This window comes from Nicotiana tabacum, chromosome 18, assembly GCF_000715075.1.
Source record: "Nicotiana tabacum cultivar K326 chromosome 18, ASM71507v2, whole genome shotgun sequence".
In the NCBI taxonomy this organism is placed as follows: domain Eukaryota; kingdom Viridiplantae; phylum Streptophyta; class Magnoliopsida; order Solanales; family Solanaceae; genus Nicotiana; species Nicotiana tabacum.
Genome location: NC_134097.1, coordinates 43,285,688 through 43,304,876, shown reverse-complemented (window position 1 = coordinate 43,304,876; position 19,189 = coordinate 43,285,688). Strand labels below are relative to the sequence as shown.

The window sequence follows — 19,189 nt, the reverse complement described above, 5'->3', positions numbered from 1 at the left end:
AATTGTGGTGTTATAGCGAGAAGAAGTATCAAGTTGAAGGTAAAATAAAAGGAACTTGGATAGATGGGATAGCTTGGAAGTAGGTCGAATCGGCATGGTAAGGATATGATTAGTTTTTTGGATGCTTACGAGGTAATGAGTTTCTGCAGGTGTTTCGCTGCAATGCTCTTGGGTTTTAGTGGCCTGTGTAGCTTGGTTGAGTTAGAAGGATTCAGTCATGACGATTTAGTTTTGTGCAAATGGAATTCGGAGAGTTCTTGATGGTTTCTACCACGGTTAGAGATGTATATTTTCTACGAGCGTGAGGAGCATGGGATGTGTAGCGGTTTTCTTCTAGATGGGATCAATGAAAAGTTCTTGGCTAGTTGAGTACGTAGTTTCTTGTGGCTCGGAATGGATATGAAGTTCTCATATTTATCCTAGGATGGTATGGTATATGTTGTATGTTGTGTAGGATTGAGATTCACATGTGTAAGGTCACGATTCAGTTTTGAAAGGAAGGTCATAAATTCTTAGACAGCATGGGCAGTTTCAGACGACTAGGTAAATAATATCACTGATTGGTGTGACTTGATGAGGATATACATTTTATAAAGGGCGATGTGTTTGAGTTGAGGATACTTCATTAGTATTGCGACACTCTCTTGTTGGATCAACTGCTGATATTCGAGTTTGCTTGGTGGCACAGAAGAATTTTATGAGTACCTCTCTTGGTATAATTGGGTATTAGAGGTGTGGTATGTATTCGGACGGTGGAGTTGGGATCAGATATGGTGATTCGCATGCTGTATGGATTTGGAGACTGGGAGTTCTCATAAACAGGTTAGGTCGTAGTTGTGGACCGCGTATATCAGTCTTGTGTGGTAACTATTGGAGGTTTGGAGACCCGAGTGGATCCTTGTTGCTTAGTATGCTAGATTTTGGTGTGAGATTGGGTATGGACTGGTTGTCTCCGTATCGTGTTATTCTGGGCTGCCACGCTAGGACGATGACGTTAGCTATGCTGGGGATGCCACGGATTGAGTGGCAAGGTTCGACAGATTGTGTTTCTAGTAGTTTGATTTCATTTTTGAAGACCCAGCGGATGGCTGGGAAGGGTTGCCTTTCTTATTTGGGCCTTTGTGATGGATGTCAGTTAGAGACTCCTACCATTGATTTAGTTCCGGTGGTGAGGGATTTTTCGGATGTGTTTCCTGCTGTCGGGCATGTTACCGGTCAGGGTTGTTGATTTCGGTATTGATTTGGTGTCGGGCACTCAGCCCATTTCTATTTCACCGTATCGTATGGCACCGAAGGAGTTAAATGAGTTGAAGGAGCAGCTTTAGGAACTCCTTGAAAAGGGGTTCATTGGTAGGCCAATATGGATGTGTGTTCTGCATCGGGTCAACTTTGTTGACTCCGAACTGCTATTGTTGAGGGATGTGCCATTCGATTGTTGTTGAGCTTATTCGTGTTCTGGAGTGATCTATGAGCTACTATTCTATGTTACGAGGGGTTATGATTTGTTGGTTATATGCACATATGGTGAGGTTCCATTGGGGTCTTATAGCGGAATTTGAGCGGGAAGAGTATTGGGTATTGCTTGGTGGATGACGTATTGGTTATGCTCTTTCGTGTTTTGTGTGGCGTTATGTCATTTGCTTCTCCGTGATTATGGTAATGCACTTTGAGTACTTGATGTCGTTGCGCATGGTTATTGATTTTGAGCAAGGTGTCTTGAGGTATATGCCACAGATTAGTATTTGGATGGGGCACACATTGCAGCGAAATTATGTTGAGGTATGAACCTTTGTGTTAGATTTGTGTGATGGTCCTACGGGATGTGATGGATTTTTAGTATTTCATGGTGGCAATACATTTTAAGCTTGGGGGACAGTCCTCTCGTTTAAGTCTTTTTTTTTCATGATTTGAGTACATTTGGGATGTTGCTATTGGGTGCACGAGTTGCACAAGTTATGGCTTTATATTGTATTGATGTGTCATGTCATTAGAGTGGTAGTGTTGGATGAGATGAGGTTATTGGACCTAGAATGAATACTATCAGAATTGGTTACAATATGGTTTGAAGGATAATATCGGAAGTCGACTTAGAAATCTACTATAAATCCTGTCGGAGAAGAGGGAGCTCCATGACTTGTTTATTTGACAAATGGTTATGAGTTTCTGTGTGTTTCTTTCATCATTGGCAGTATATGAAAGTGTTAGAATGAGGCTTTGTTTGTTAAGAGGTATATTACCGGTATTGAATGGTTTTGAGCAGCTACTATGATTAGGAATTATCGTCATGAGTGTTTGAGTTATGTGGTATATCATGTGATTACATCTTGGGTTACATATATGGTTTGATACAGCTTGTTCATACTTATACACTGTGTAGATGCGAGGTTCTGATCTTATAAAAAATTCTAGATGTTGGAAATTGGGCAGTAAGACTTATGGACTAGGTTGGATTAAGAAATTTCAGTCACATTGTGTTATCAGACCTATATGAGTTAGAGTGACGTGGGATCACCCCTGGGTATGTGCATAGTGAGATTTTACAGCAAGTTGATGGCTTTTGGAACAACATTGGGCATGCTCGAGGACGAACGTATGTTTAAGTGGGGGAGGATGTAACAACCCGACCGGTAGTTTTGAGCAATTACACTTTGCTCGGTTGTTTGAGGGCATGAGTAGCTCCGTTGGAAGTATTATGACTTATGTGAATCTTCGGTTTTGGTTTTCAGGTTATTTGGAATTGATTTGGAAGAATGATTCTCAGCTAGAAGCTTTAAATTTGAAAGATTTGACCAAGTTTTGACTTCTTAGAATTTAACCTCAGATTGGATTTCTGATGGCTCCGTTGGGTAATTTTGGACTTAGGAGCGCGTCCAGATTGTGATTTGGAGATCCGTAGTAGAATTTGGCTTGAAATAGCGAATGTTGGAATTTTGGAAAGTTTGACAGGGAGTGGACTTTTTGATATCGAGATCGGATTCCGATTCCGGAAGTTGGAGCAGGTTCATAATGTAAAATTTGACTTGTGTGCAAAATTTGAGGTCAATCGGACATGATTTGATATGTTTCAGCATCGGTTGTGGAAGTTTCAAGTTCATTGATTTCGAATTGAGGTGTGATTCGTCTTTTCGATGTTGTTATGTGTGTTTTGAGGCATCAAGTATGTCTGTGTTATGATATGAGACATGTTGGTATGCTCGAACAGGGTCCTGAGGGGCTCGGGTGAGTTTCATATAGGTTTGGGTTGTGTTGCGCTCGTTTTTTATGTTTCGACGTCGTTTTTCAAGCATAAATGGTACTACATTAATCAAATATGCTCCGATTTTTGTTTTTATTGAAGCATTAGATCTGTATCATAATTACGGAACCATAGCAAAAAGAATCGTTGAATTTGGACATCGTATGAGGATTTTATGGTCATTTTACTCAGAATTGGGTTGTTAGATTTTTTCAGATTAATTACAGAATTGCCACTGAATTCGTATTTAAAAATCTGCACTATTTTTAAATATTGAAACCATCATATCTCCTTCAATATAAGGTCAAATGGAGTGATTCAAGAGCCTAACTTAACTATAAATTTATAAGGAATTCATTGGAGGTATCAAAAGCAAGTTTTGGAATCATTTGCATGACAATCGAGGCAGAATAGCTCGCAAAAAAATATATTAAATAAGAGTTTGTTCATTTGGTCATATTTTGAGTTGGGGAGCTCGGATTTGGACGATTTTGGAGTCAATTTTCACCATATGTATTGGGGTAAGTGTTCTCTACTCGATTTTGGTTATATTTCATGAATCCATCTTCGCTTTTGGCATTTGATTGATGATTTCAAAGTAAAATTTGGGGGTTTTGCCTAAAGTTTCATAAAGTGAATTTTTAAGTTTTCTACATCGATTCGGAGTCGGAATTGGATGAAACTAGTATGGTTGGACTCATAATTAAATGGGTTGTCGGATTTTGTGAATTTTGTCAGGTTTAGAGATGCATGCCCGAGTTGGGCTTTTGGCCGATTTTGGGCTTTTGATTAAAGATTCTACATTTTTCAATTGGGATTGGTTGCTTTAGCGTTGTTTGATGTATTTGAGTTTTTTTTGGTTAGTTTCGAGCCTTTTGGAGGTCAGAACGCGTGAGATGGTATTTTTGGAGCATCACTTGGCTTGCTCGGTATTGGAATTGGCTTGATTGAGGTAAGTAATAATTGTAAATGTTGTCCTGAGGGTGTGAAACCCCGAATTTTACATTGTTGTGCTACTTTGAGGTGACACACGCTAGATGACCAACGTGGGATCGTGCACCGTTGGGGATTGTGACATAGTCCGTCCCGTATGACTGTTAAGTCACGTATTTGATTGAAAACTGTTTGATATCATTGTCTTTTTGGAAATTATTACCATGTTTTGGGCTGAATGCCATATTTGGGCCTCGTGCCAACTGTTTTGGACCCTTAGGAGATTTTTACTACTATTCCTCACTGTTTTGACTTCATATTTGTACTCAGTCATGTTGTATTCTATTGTGTTCATAACTCAGCCATATTTACTCCTTTTTGATATTTTAAATGATATTTTGGGCTGAGCATCATGTTTTACTGTTGCCCGAGTGGCTTAAGAGATTTCTGACTAAGTGAGACCGAGGGCCTGTGTTGTAAGGTTACTGTGGGATCGGGCTGCGCGCCGCATCAGTGTTGTACTGATTCATGATTATGAGGCCGAGGGCCTGATTTGTTACGCCACAAGGTGGCTTGATATGAGGCCGAGAGCCTGTTTGATTATGCCATGAGATGGCTTGTTGTTGCGCTTGGGCTGTAAGGAGCCCCTCCCGGAGTCTATATACCCCCAATGAGCGTAGGTACCCAGTGAGAGTGATATGATGTAGCCCGAGGGGCTATTATTATTTCATATTTTTACCCGAAGGGCTGTTCTTGATCCATGTTTTTCACGAGGGGCAGTTCTTGATTCATGTTATGCCCGAGGGGCTGATTACGAGTGATTGTGAGGTAGCCCGAGGGGCTGGTTCTGTTGATATTATTCCCGAGGGGCGGTTTATGGTACATGTTTTGCCTGAGGGGCTATTTATATTTCTATCATTTTTACTCACTATTTTATCACTCGTTTGAAACTATTGAAAGTTGTTTTAAAAGGTTTTACTGAACTGAGCTTGATTTACGAAGTAAATGATTTCTGTACTGTTTTGGAAATGTACTGCATTTGCTGTAGCGTTATGACGTGGCTTACGTGTTTTCTTACTGCTCAGTCTTTATTTACTTTTATTACTTACTGAGTTGGCATACTCACATTACTCCATGCACTTTATGTGCAGATTCAAGTATTTCTGAACCCAGTAACGGGTATTGATTACTTAGTGGCAGGTTCATCGAAGTTAGCAAGGTAGCTGCCCGGCGATCGCAGCCTTGCTTTTCTCCTTCCTTATCCTCCCTTAGTTGTATTTAGTTATTTCCAGGCTATGCTAGTCTTGATGTTTTCAAACGGTTATTGTAGATGCTCATGACTAGTGATACCCCGAACTCGGGCTTGTGTAATTATTCCGCACTGTTCATTTAGACTTACATTATGAGATATTTGATTAATTAAAGGCTTAAAATGATTTTTATTGAATAATGGTTAATTCGAAGTTGTGTCGGCTGGCCTAGTTTCACGATAGGTGCCATCACGACCAGGTCAGTTTTAAGGTCGTGACAACTACTGCAAGCAGCTCTTTCTCAGTTGTGGCATAATTCTTTTGAGCTTCATTGAGGGTTCTTCTGGCGTAGTAAATAGGCCTGAAAATCTTGTCTCTCTTTTGTCCCAATATTACTCCAATTGCTATATCACTTGCATCACACATTATTTCAAATGGTTCGCTCCAATCAGGAGAAACAACAATTGGAGCATTAGTCAAATGTTCCTTAAGAATCTCAAATGCTTTCTTGCAATTATCTGAAAATTCAAACTTCACATCTTTCATCAGTAGGTTAGTCAGAGGTTTTGAAATTTTTGAAAAATCTTTTATAAACCTTCTATAAAAACCTGCATGCCCTAAGAAGCTTCTAATACCTTTAACAGTGGTAGGAGGGGGTAATCCTGCTATAAGATTAATTTTAACCTTATCAACTTCTATTCCTTTAGCAGAAATTTTATGTCCTAAAACAATTTCCTCTGTTACCATGAAGTGACATTTTTTTCCAATTAAGAACCAAATTTGTCTCTTCACATCTTTTAAGCACCAAAGTTAAATGATAGAGACAATCTTCAAATGTTATATCAAAAAGTGTGAAATCATCCATGAAAATTTCAAGAAACTTTTCAGTCATGTCTGAGAAAATTGCCGACATGCAACGCTGAAATGTAGCAGGAGCGTTACATAGCCCAAAGGGCATTCTTCTGTAAGCATACGTACCTTGGAGGCATGTGAATGTGGTTTTTTCCTGATCTTCTGGAGTAATTGGTATCTGATTATACCCTGAATATCCGTCAAGAAAGCAGTAAAAACCATGGCCTGCAACTCTTTCAAGCATTTGGTTAATAAAAGGTAAAGGAAAATGATCTTTCCTTGTGGCATCATTAAGTCGTCTGTAATCAATACAGACTCTCCATTCTGTGACTGTTCTAGTAGGTATGAGTTCATTATTTTTATTTTTTATTACTGTCATACCTCCTTTCTTTGGTACTACATGTACAGGACTCACCCAAGGACTGTCAGATATTGGATAAATGAAACCTGTTGCTATAAGTTTCTCCAATTCTTTCTTGATGACTTCCTGCATTGCTGGGTTTAGTCTCCTTTGGGGTTGGACTATTGGCTTGTAATTATCCTCCATAAGAATCTTATGCGTGCAAATAGCTGGACTGATTTCATTGATGTCAGCTATAGTCCATCCTAAGGCTCTTTTGTGTTCTCTTAACACCTTCATTAGTTTTATTTCTTGTTCTACAGTCAAAGAAGATGAAATAATTACTGGAAATAATTCAGGTTCAAGAAAAATATATTTCAAATGATAATGAAGAGTTTTGAGTTCAATTTTTTGGTTGAACTTCTTCTAGTGAGACTTTTTCATTTTTAGAATTTTTTCCCAGTATTTCAGCTTCTTTTCTGATTGTGATGTCATCATAACTTAGTGGTACCTAACTGTGCCAAACATCTTTCCAATGAATCAGTAATCAGTTGATCATTTTTATATTCATCTGCAAGGTAATTCAACAAATCAATTTGAAAACAAGATGATGATGATGATGACTCATCTTCAGGATATTTCATTATTTTCTGCATATCAAAAATCACTCTTTCCTCATCAATTCGCAAAATTATTTGTCCTTGATGGACATCAATTATTGCTCTTCCTATTGCAAGAAATGGTCTGCCTAAAATCAATGGTACCTCAGTATTTTCTTCTATTTCAAGTACTATAAAATCTACTGAAAATATAAATTTATCAATTCTAACAAGGACATTTTCAAGTATTCCTTTCGGTTTTCTAGTACTTTGATCAGCCAATTGTAGAGACACACTAGTGTCCTTCATTTCACCAAGTTCTAATTTCCTGAAAATTGAAAAAGGCATTAGATTTATTGAAGCAGCTGAATCACATAATGTTTTTTCAAAGTGAGCACCTCCTAAAGTACAAGGAATTGTAAAACTGCCTGGATCACCAAGTTTCTGTGGAAGCTTATTTTGAAGTATAACACTACATTTTTCTATAAGCTTAACTACTGAAACTTCTTCTAGTTTTCTTTTACTTGACAAAATTTCTTTAAGAAATTTAGCATATGCCAGCATTTGATTCAAATCATCTGTAAAAGGTATGTTAATGTAAAGCTGTTTTAAAATTTTTAGAAACTTTGAAAACTGTTTGTCAAGCTTTTCTCTTTTTAGCTTTTGGAAAAATGGGAGGGGTACAGAGTAAGGATTTGTCATCAATTAATTTTCTTGTACCTTTTTTCCTTTATCTTTTTGTTTTTTAGAAGTTTAGAGTCTCTTTTATTCTCACTTTCATTTACCTGTTCAACTTCTTGTGGATTTCCTTGTCTATTTGCATATGGATCATCAAGAGTTTTACCTGATCGTAGAGAGATGGCTTTGAGGTGTTCCTTTGGATTTTTCTCGGTGTTACTTGGTAAAAAACCTTTTATTTGCCAGACATGAGCGTTGCTAATTGGCTTACCTGAATTTTTAAATTCTTGATAGTTGAATGTTGACTTTCAACCTTCTCGTCAGTAGCCTTAATGAATTTGTACATCAGGTCTTCAAGGCTTTGTTGATGAGCTCTGTGGGGCTGCTGCTGATTTTGTTGAAAATTTTGTTGCCCTTTATTTTGATTTTGATAACCAGGTGGTCCTTGTACCTGCTACTTTTGATTAAAAGATCTTTGAGGATTTTCAGCACCATTAGGATTACTCCATTGAAATCCTGGATGTTTTTGTGTCATGGGTACCGAATGAGTAATCATTTCAATAACCAATAATATTTACTTGTTCTTCATTTTGCATTGAAGCCTGGTACTCATGATTGGGATGATTACCTCCACAAATATCACAATTCTCGTGTTGAGATGATGATTGAGTATTTACCTGAAAGGCCTCAACTTTTTGTGTCATAGTTGCAATTTGTTGCGCTAATGAATTTCAAGCTTCAACCTGATTGACACTTGCTGCTTTCTTAACAATCATTCTATCAGAGGGCCATTGAACAACATTTTCTAAAATTTTATTGAGCAATTTCATGGCTTCTACAGTAGTTTATTATGGATCTTCTTGATGCTGCAGCAATAACATTTCCAGCAGAGGGTTTAAGACCATGATAAAAAATATATAAGATGTGAGGATCTTGGATACCATAGTGTGGGCATTTTCTTAACATTGCTTTTAATCGTTCCCATGCTTGGTATACAGATTCGGAATCTGTCTGCATAAAATTATTGATTTCTTGCTTCATTTTAAATGTTTTTGCAGGTGAAAAATATTTATTAAGAAATTTCTGAGTCATTTGGTCCCATGTAGTGATTGAACCTCTTGACAGACTTCGCAACCATGTTTTTGCTTCACCTTCTAATGAAAAAGGAAAAAGTTGTAACCTGATAGCGTCTGTTGTGACTCCATTATACCTGCAAGTTTCAACTAATTCAAGAAAATCAATTAGATGGGTGTGAGGATCTTCACTCGCATCACCAGTAAACTGACATGACTGTTGAATGGTTTGAATCTGCCTGTGCGAATTTCAAAGTTGTTTGCTGCAATTGGTGGTCTCCTCACACTTGATTCTCCTTCAAAATGATCCGGCCTTGCATAATCTCTGAGTATTCTATCACGTTGTGGAGCAACCTCATCGAACTGTTCTTCCACTTGATGTGGTAGAAGTTGGTTATTATTAAGCTCTTCATTCTCCATTTCTTCACAAGTTATACTTTGAGGATATGATGTTTTTCCTTTTTCCTACGCAATCGAAGAGTTTATTCAATTTCTGAATCGTAATTCGTCAACTCTTTTGCAGAAGAGCTGGTCATAAACTACCTGAATTCCTTAAAGAAAAGATTTTTTTTTATTTTTTTGAAAGAAAATCAAACTTAGTTCCTAAAATAGTAGTGGTGAAAAAATAATTATATTAAAATAGTAGTAGTAATTAATATTACTAGTGATACTAATTAAAAATAGAAAATAAAATATGTTTTTTAATGAAATGAGCTAGCTGATCCTAGAAACAATAGAATGATACCGTAGAATAAAATAAAAATAAAAAAGATGAAGAAAGAAAAATGATACGAAAACAGTAAGTAGTAATATTGTAAATAAGAGATTCTAGAAAGACATTACTAGTAACAATAATTACAGTAGTAACAAAAAAAACAAAACAAAGATAACAATAATACTAATACTACTACTACTACTACTACTAATAATAATAGTAAGTTCTCAAATTACTCCTACTGCTACTGCTACTCCTACTGCTACTGCTACTGCTACTGCTACTACTGCTACTGCTACTGCTACTGCTACTGCTACTGCTACTGCTACTGCTGCTGCTACTGCTACTGCTACTGCTGCTGCTACTACTGCTACTACTACTGCTACTACTGCTACTACTACTACTACTACTACTACTGCTACTGCTTCTGCTACTGCTACTGCTGCTACTACTACTACTGCTACTCCTACTGCTACTACTACTACTACTACTGCTACTACTACTACTGCTACTGCTACTGCTACTGCTGCTGCTGCTACTGCTACTGCTACTGCTACTGCTACTGCTACTGCTACTGCTGCTACTGCTACTGCTACTACTGCTACTGCTACTGCTGCTACTGCTACTACTACTGCTACTGCTATTGCTACTGCTACTGCTACTGCTACTGCTACTGCTACTGCTACTATTAGTAATAATAATAATAGTAAGTTCTCAAATTAATAACAAAACAACTAATCTGAAGCAGATGTTGCTAATCCCCGGCAACATCGCCAAAAATTTGACGAGAGTCTGGCGTGTATAAAATTTAAACTCATACTCTATCAAATTATAGTATAAAAAGATGTCGAACCCACAGAGATTGGTTTATCTATTCTACAGACGTTTCTTGTTTTAATTACTATTTGAGAAAACCAGGAAGAGTTGAGTTGTGAATTAACTAACTAAAAATGCATGAATAGAGCAATAGAAAATATTTTGTTTTTCACAAATATAATAAAAAGGTGTTGGGATCATAATTTCACTTAATATTTCAATTATATAATAGGTAAAATTATCCTTCAATTTCTATTTCTCACAAATGTATAAATGTCTCTCACGGTTACATTTATATATCATTACTTAAGTTGAACAATTAATTGCATTCCTCTCGGTTATACAAATTAATCGTCAGAATAGTAATATTAAAGAGCCAGAAATATATGCTTAAACTAAAACTTGCTCTTTAGTAAGTCCCTTTCGGTTATCCTACTTATTATAACTGATTACTACAATATTCGCCTCTTTCGATTACAAATAAGTGTAGAATTAATTTTAATATGTAAGAGTTAGATGTCACTAAATAAAAGTTAACATTTATCAATACCAAAATTAACTATTTACTCTTCCGCCTCTTACGATTACAGAATTAGTAAGAGTTAATGTTTAGTATGAAATAGATAGATGTTAACAAATTAAATAACACCTAACTATAAAGCAGATAAAATTTAAATGAAAAACTTCAACTCAAACATGTGAAATTGAGGGATAATATCTACTATTATATAGAAATATTAAGATTCGTCACTCTCCTAACACAAGAAAAGTTACTCCATAATGGAGTTAGTACTGACAACGAAAATATTCTTGCCCATTAAATAAGAAAATAGAAAGAAATATTCAAGAGAATAATTCCCCCTATTTAATTAAAAACAGGTGCTAGAGTAATTTCCAAAATTATAATTTATTCGGAACTAGAAATGAAAATAAGAACTTAGAAAATTGAAAGAAATGAGTTGATCAAGAATGAGGCTTCTACTTTCTGCTCTCCTTCAAACAACTCAAGATGCAGCTATTTATAGCAAGTTCTCCCCAACAATTCCCGTTATTTCTGAACTTCTTTTTCAATTAAATAAAACTTTGTCAGACTTTTCATTTAAGTTTGCCCAAGTTGCCAACCAACAAATGCCAAATTGATTTCACGACAACTTGGATCTATTTGGCAAATTAAACTTTGTGTCTTGAAATTGGTTTTGCAGACAAAGTTTTCTTTCAAAAGTAGCACATGTCCACTTGCTACTAATGATTTTATTCCTTTTTGGTTTCCTCTTTCTAGCAATGGTTGTCCTTTTTCTTTCTCCATTTTGTTTGTCTTGGTTTTTTTTATGTGCACTACTACTTTCATCATTTGTAAAATCGCATAAACCACTTTACTTTTAATTTTTCAGCATTATAGTTTTTCTTTGCAAACTTGGAAAGTGAACTTTTTCTTTTCATTGTTCCTTTTTATTATTAGTTTAATTATTTCCTGCAAAGAAAAAAAAAATATTAATACTAAAAATTAGATTCCAGCTCAACTTATGCATGATATTTTTCTCTTATCATTAACCTTCTGTAAAGAATCGTTAAATTGATGGGTCAACCACTTGTATCATCACAATTTCGGATCATACTATTTTACATTTTTTTTCCTTCTCATATTTTTTACTTTAGCTATGAATGTCTTTAACGTTACTATTTTTTTTTCTTTTTACCTTAAAGAAAGAAAGTAGATAAAATTTAAAATGGAAATCAAAATTCTAACATGCATCATTTGTGGAGCTTGAACCCCTTTTATGCTTTAATTTCTATTTTATAATTAACATACATATTTTTAGAATACTAGTTTCGTTGCCCGTGTATGTCAAATTTTATAGTACATTGTGTTGCAAAATTATATCTAACATTTTTTAAAATAAAGCTTTGAGAGATAAATATATATAAATAAATAAAGTACAAGTTTGTATGAGTGATCAATTTAGATCGTGATAATTTGTTTGTTGATTGACTGAAATCGTGATAATTGTTTGTTGATTAATTGAAAATAAAGTTGATTGAATATTGTATGGGTTGAAATCTGACCACACGAGAATCGGCACAAAAAGGAATGGCGAGGGGTCGATTAAGCCGTGGTTGTATTCATAAGGCACCACGACGACGAGCATCTCGGCCACGGCCGAGGTCGAACCGTCAAAAAGCCTATATGGCAAAATACACGCCATGGCACTTAGGGAGATCGACCTAAAGTGCAATTGGCAGATTAGGGTATCCTGGCTAAGGATCGTTGGGTAAAGGGGAATACCTATTATATGTATACTAGGTAAGAGGAGGTAAAGGGGGGACTTTTTTTCCTTCCTCTCTTAACAGATAAGAACGGAAGAATGTTTCTCAGGAAACCCAAGAGAAGGTCTAGAACTTGGTTGTTGATCTTTGTAATCATCACTACGGAATCAATAAAGATAGATCTGGTTGTTGTTAATGGTGTACCTTCTCTCTCTTCTTCATTTTTACATTACGGAATAGTAGCGTTCAGAATGTAAGCACGTCATATACATTTGATATCTTTATAATCTTAAAGAGTTCATGAGCTTAATTATATCCTATTTTCCTACTTAATATTCTTTGATCTAGAGTTAATTATCCTTGGCTAGGATTTATCCTCTATTTTCTTATTAATTCGTTTTAAGAAAAGGTTTCACACTTTTTTGGTAAAACAATTTGGCGCTGTCTGTGGGGATTTTCTAGCCAAAATTTTAGTTTCCTCTAGATCTAACGTCATCCAGAGTTTCATTTCTCGGCTGTCATGACCTCGCCCTCTTAATATAAACACCAACTTGAGAAAGTTGTAGGCAAACTTTTAAAATAACCAAACCAACCAGTGTCAGATCTTGGCATGAAATCGAAATTATGTCTGATACCTATACAAAATCCATGTCTTGTTGTAGCGATGGGTTTGACACATCGTATGAGTTGTCAAAGTGGGATTACGGCCACTACACACTGAGCACATCCGCAATCCTATTTGCTATATTAACGTTAGACACTGATCTATACTTCCACCTCTTAGGAAGGGACGATAGCTTATTGTGCGATTCTTTGAAATAACCAGCATATTTTTGTATCCGTATGTACAAAGTATAACTTATGTACAGAGTATAACTTATGTTTCCTTTATTTTTGTGCACATCAAACGGGATCGGATCAGGACTCGAGCTCGAGATCCCAATGGGCAAAGTGGTCAGCCCATAAAAAGCATAGACGCGGCTATCGGCGAAGCTAAACATAAGGCTACCAAATCTGAAGTCGTCATTCGAGTATGGGATAAAATGAGTCGTCCTACAACGACCTTCTCCCCTAGCCAACCTACCAGGTCAAGGTAGCAGACGATTTCGTTTGGGTTTAACTTGTTATTTTTCTTTTGTGGATTGGGATAGGAACACGAGCATTCTCCCAGGTGCTCGAACATGGAACAAACCCCACCAAAAACGAGACACTAGGAAAATATTCCACACCATATCATCTCGTAGGCGACGGTCGAGCAAAACCCTCCACACCGTACCATATTACAAATAACAGACAAACGGCTCAGAACAAGCCGGCATTATTAAGAAACAACCTCCATAACTTGGGACCGAGCGGTAAGCCCATGGAACGTACAGTCTCTCCAACACGGGCAGAACATGAACTCGAAAAACTTGCATGTATGCTCGCCATGACAATCCTACGCCAACTCAGCCGACTAAATATTACGAATCACGTCCAAACTTCATTTGAATTAATCGTCCCAGGGTGCCCTGAAGCCCAAGCAATGAAGGGACTAGATAAACTAGGACTCCACTGACTCATACAAACTATGCAACAATGCATAATATTCTCCAATGAAAGCAAGAGTAAATAAACTGGGACTCATCCCGACGCATGCATAAACGATACAACATCGAGTAATATTCTCCAATAAAAGCAAGGCCGCGTGCGACATTCTTACCACTCCACCGAACCAGCACATCGCCAAGTGAAAGTAAAATTCGACCTTGTTTGAATTCATAATGGGTTACAATTCGACCTCGCTCGAATTTACACCTTTACAGCCCCCGGCCATCGCCAAGTAAAGGTACAGTTCAGCCTCGCTCGAACTCATTACGGGTCAAAATTCGACATTGTTCGAATTCACACCCATGTGTCCACCGGCACATCGCCAAGTGAAAGTAAAATTCAACCTCGTTCGAATTCATAATGGGTTGCAATTCGACCTCATTCGAATTTACACACTTACGGCCCCCGGCCATCTCCAAAAGAAAGAAAAATTCGACCTCGTTCGAATTAACAAATCAATGTTCGACCTAGCTTGAACGCATCACGGGTCACAATCCGACCTCATTTGAATTACACTCATGCGGCCCCCGGCCATCGCCAAGCAAAAGTAAAATTCGACCTTGTTCGAATTAATGTCAAATTCGACCTCGCTTGAATTTACAAGTCAAAACTGGCTTCGCCCAAGTTGGCGAGATAAAACTCGACCTCGCTCGTATTAACAAGTCAAAAATGGCTTCGCTCAAAACTGACTTCGCTCAAATTTGCAAGACGAAATTCAACCCCGCTCGGATTAACAAAGTCAAGTTCAAATTAGCAGGTCTAATTCGATAGCACTTAGATCAACTACAAGAAGTCAGGGACTTCTTGCGAGAAACTCTAGGAAATTCGAAAAGGAAAAGAAAAAGGAAAGCCAAAAACATACAAACAAAGATTAGCCGACTATTTCATTCAAAAAAAAGATGAGTATATTACAAAGGGCCAAAAAGGGGGGCCCACCCAGCAACAACAAAAAGAACAGAAAAAAAGCTAAGTACAAAAAGCTATAAAAATTTCACTCAGCCTTATCTCCACCACCGCTCTCTCCAGCATGGTCGTCATCGGAAGGAGGTCCATCTTCAATCTCAGTACCCCCACCGGCCTCCGGTGTTGTAGGGTCATAACCACAGGCAAGACGAGCCTCGCATGCCTTAACCCGAGCATCTTCAAAAGCGGCTTCAGGAACGCTCCTCGCCGTCCACAAACCCTTATATATATATCGTTGGGCCTCAATATGGACCCACAATTCATACAAACAGCGGGGGACAACAACAGAGACAGATTCTTGAGGGGGGCCTGAGCCAAAAACTGCGCCTTCTCGGTCTCGAAAGCCGCAACTCGGGTCTCCCAGGCTCGAGGCATTCCAATCAAGCTTGCTGATCCGATCCTCGAGCCATGCCTCCCTTAGTGTGGTTGTCTCCCTCTCAGCTTTCTGCTTAGAGCGGAGGATGCGGATAGTGTCTTACAACGCTGCTGCCCTCGCCAAAGCCGCTAGTTAGGCTTTCTTTGCCTTGTCTAACTCGGCCATCTTCCTCTCTAGCTCAGCCAGTTTCTCCATCCACTCTTCACTTAGACTGGCAACTCTAGTGGCATTCTGCTCAAGCTCGGCTCGCAAAGATAACACCTTTGCCTGAAGATCCTCGCATTCCGCCGCAACCCCTTTGCCCACCTTGAGCTCGTCGTCTTTGGCACTAAGCAGCCCTTCGAGCTCGTTGCATCTGCGGATAGACCGCATCAGATCCTCGTCCCTCTTCTCCAACTCCTCCTTGAGGGATTGAGTATTATTTCCCGCCCTAAGCTACTCATGCATCTCACAGCACCTGTTGCGATACCGACGATACTTCTTGGCCATTTTCAGAAAGACAGTGGCCTGCGTCTCAGCTCGACGAGCACTCTCGATCTCCAGTATGTAAGTCTGGGGAAGAAAAAAGGAAGAATTAGCGAAAGCACATGGCACAAAACAAAGAAAATAGCAAAAGAAAACTCACCCTCAAGGCCATCCCAGCCACACCGCGTGACAACCCAGAATCACTGATCTCCCACAGAGACCCGCTTTCGGCGGCGGAGCACAAGAGGTCAAATTGGGGTACCAAGTCCACTGTGTCCTCTAACAAGTTAAAGTCTGACAGAATTTCGAGCACACGGGAAGGGCCCTCCGCACTCACATCAACCCTGGTAAAACCTTCCTCGAACATCCTCATGTTCTCAGGATCGATAATAGAATCAAACTCATAATCATCTACCACTATGCCCTTCAACCTCTCATTAGCCGAAGAGGGGGTGCGGGCCTGCCGAGACATCGATGGACCAATTGAAACAATCGCGGCAGCCTCCGGACTCTGCCCCCTACCATGATAACTCCTTCCATATCAGAAACGGGCATCATCTCCATGCCCAGACTGGTATCACCACCGTCTTCAGACACCGTCAAAACAGGATCACCCCCCGAGGACGCCTCGATCAAAAGCGTCCCCTGCAACGTTATCCTATGCCTCTTTGATGGGGCCTCTTCTCCATCACCATCAGAAAGGTCATCCTCCAAATGAACCGAGGAGCAACCTCTAAACAACCAGATCTGGATGCGGACATGATCTGCGGAGTAGCCAGATTTTGAACGCCCTCATCCGGAGTTGCCACTAGCACGAGCCTTGCAGAAGAGGCCGGTTGATGAAGAGCAAGGGTGATAGCCCTCGCCATTCTCGCCCATCTCTGACCTGCCAATAACAGATTCGACCAAATGAAATGTAAGGCAAAGAAAAATACAGAGCAAAGAACAAGATAGCTAAGGCCGAGACAAGACAACTTACCTGCGGAAGGTTTGCGCCCAAACCTCTAGTGAAAGGATGCCCATTCACGAATCCCTATCGTATGGGGCAGAATCGAGCTCACCCACCCGCGATTATCAAAAACTTGCAGAGGGGGCGGTCTCTCGGCTACAAAAACAAAAACTCAATGAGATCACTAGAGGAAAACAACCAACAATCGTTATTATTAAATAAAAAAAGAGACGAAAAGAAAGGCCTACGGGCGAAATTCTACGCCTCAGGGAACGCAGCAGAGTTAGACACCACGTGCTCCGTGCGGACATAGAAGTAGTTTTCCCAGAAGTGACGGTTGGTCTTGTCATCCATCTTTACCACCAGGCCCTTAGTACCTCGGTGATGAAGATGTAGCATGGTGCCATTATGGAAGCTGGGGACAAAGAGATGAAGCAGGTGTTGAAGAGAAACCCCCCGGTCGGCCAGCTCTGCATATTTGATGATCATTAAGAAGCGTTTGTATATATACGGTGAGAGCTGAGCCAGACACACCTCGTAGAAGCGGCAAATATCCGCCGGCAGAGAAGGGAGAGGAAGTGTTATCCGATGACAAAATGGTACGCATAGTATCCTGAGCGGTGTATGTGCACAATGTCAGAATCCGCTGGAACGAGTTTGATATGCTCAGGGATTCCCCATTTGGCTTAAATGCCGCGAGTGTCGCGACATCCACCGTAAAAAGAACAGGTCCCAGCTCATCCCCAACAGGGCTATTGAAGTCTGTCTTTGCCTTCCCTGGACGAGGAACCACCTCATCTACCGTCGAAAAACTCTCGTCCTCCGCCAGACCTACTCCCTCTTCGAGTAGGGGTAGATCGTTTTCCGGCACCGGAGCACCAACGACTCGATCAGGGTTAGAAGAAGCACTAGCCATTGCTTTAGGTGACTGTACAGGTCAGGAGTGTAAAGAAAGAGGGATAACAGCCATAAGGATTGTTGATAGAAAAATAAATACGAAGAACTGAAGAAGAAGGAAGAATGACCTAAGATTATCATGTGAATGAATGGGAAACTTTTCCCTACTTATATAGATATGGATATGCTGGTTTCAGAAACCAAGCCCCGCCTTTTTTCAAAAATAACGGAAGGGGCACGGGAAATGATGCGACGCATAGAGAACGTGTGCCATAATGACGTCTGTCAAATTTAATGTCATTTCGAACAGACACAATGGTCTATGAAGCACCCGAAACGTTACATCATCATCTCGCTAAGAGGTGTTCACCCATCGCCCAAAATGCTCAGATTTCTGAATGGTTTTCTTATTGATGAAGCCTGCCCATCGAGCTCACCCAAAGACGACCTCAATAGGCGGAGAGACTAACTGTATGGGTCGAAATCTAACCACACAAAATTGACACAAAAAGGAATGGCGAAGGGTCGATTAAGCCGTGGTTGTATTCATAAGGCACCACGACGACGAGCATTTCGGCCACGGCCGAGGTCGAACCGTCAAAAAGCCTGTATGGCGAAGTACATGCCATGGCACTTAGGGAGATCGATCTAAAGTGCAGTTGGCAGATTAGGGTATCCTGGCTAAGGAACGTTAGGTAAATGGGAATACCTATTATATATATACTAGGTAAGAGAAGGTAAGGGGGACTTTTTTTTCTTCCTCTCTTGACAAATAAGAACGAAAGAATGTTTCTCAGGAAGCCCAAGAGAAGGTCTAGAACTTGGCTGCTGATCTTTGTAATTATCACGATGGAATCAATAAAGATAGATCCCATAGCTATTAATGGTGTGCCTTCTCTCTCTTCTTCATTTTTACATTACAGAATAGTAGCATTCAGAATGTAAGCCCGTCATATACATTTGATATCTTTATAATCTTAAAGAGTTCATGAGCTTAATTATATCCTATTTTCCTGCTTAATATTCTTTGATCTAGAGTTAATTATCCTTGGCTGGGATTTATCCTCTATTTTCTTATTAATTCGTTTTAAGAAAAAGGTTTAACACTTTTTTTGGTAAAACAAATATGAATTTCTTTTACTTATTTTGATTTTATGAGGTTCAAACAAGTAATAAAGTGTATCTCGCCTAAT

The 19,189-nt window shown here is 39.1% G+C and overlaps 1 non-coding gene across 1 annotated transcript; it reads left to right on the top strand.

Moving 5' to 3' along the window:
* The first annotated feature begins 8,824 nt into the window (after nucleotides 1-8,824).
* On the top strand, nucleotides 8,825-8,931 carry LOC142173135 (small nucleolar RNA R71). Its single transcript, XR_012702567.1, has one exon. It is a non-coding gene; the product is annotated as a small nucleolar RNA R71 (small nucleolar RNA).
* Nucleotides 8,932-19,189: the final 10,258 nt, after the last annotated feature.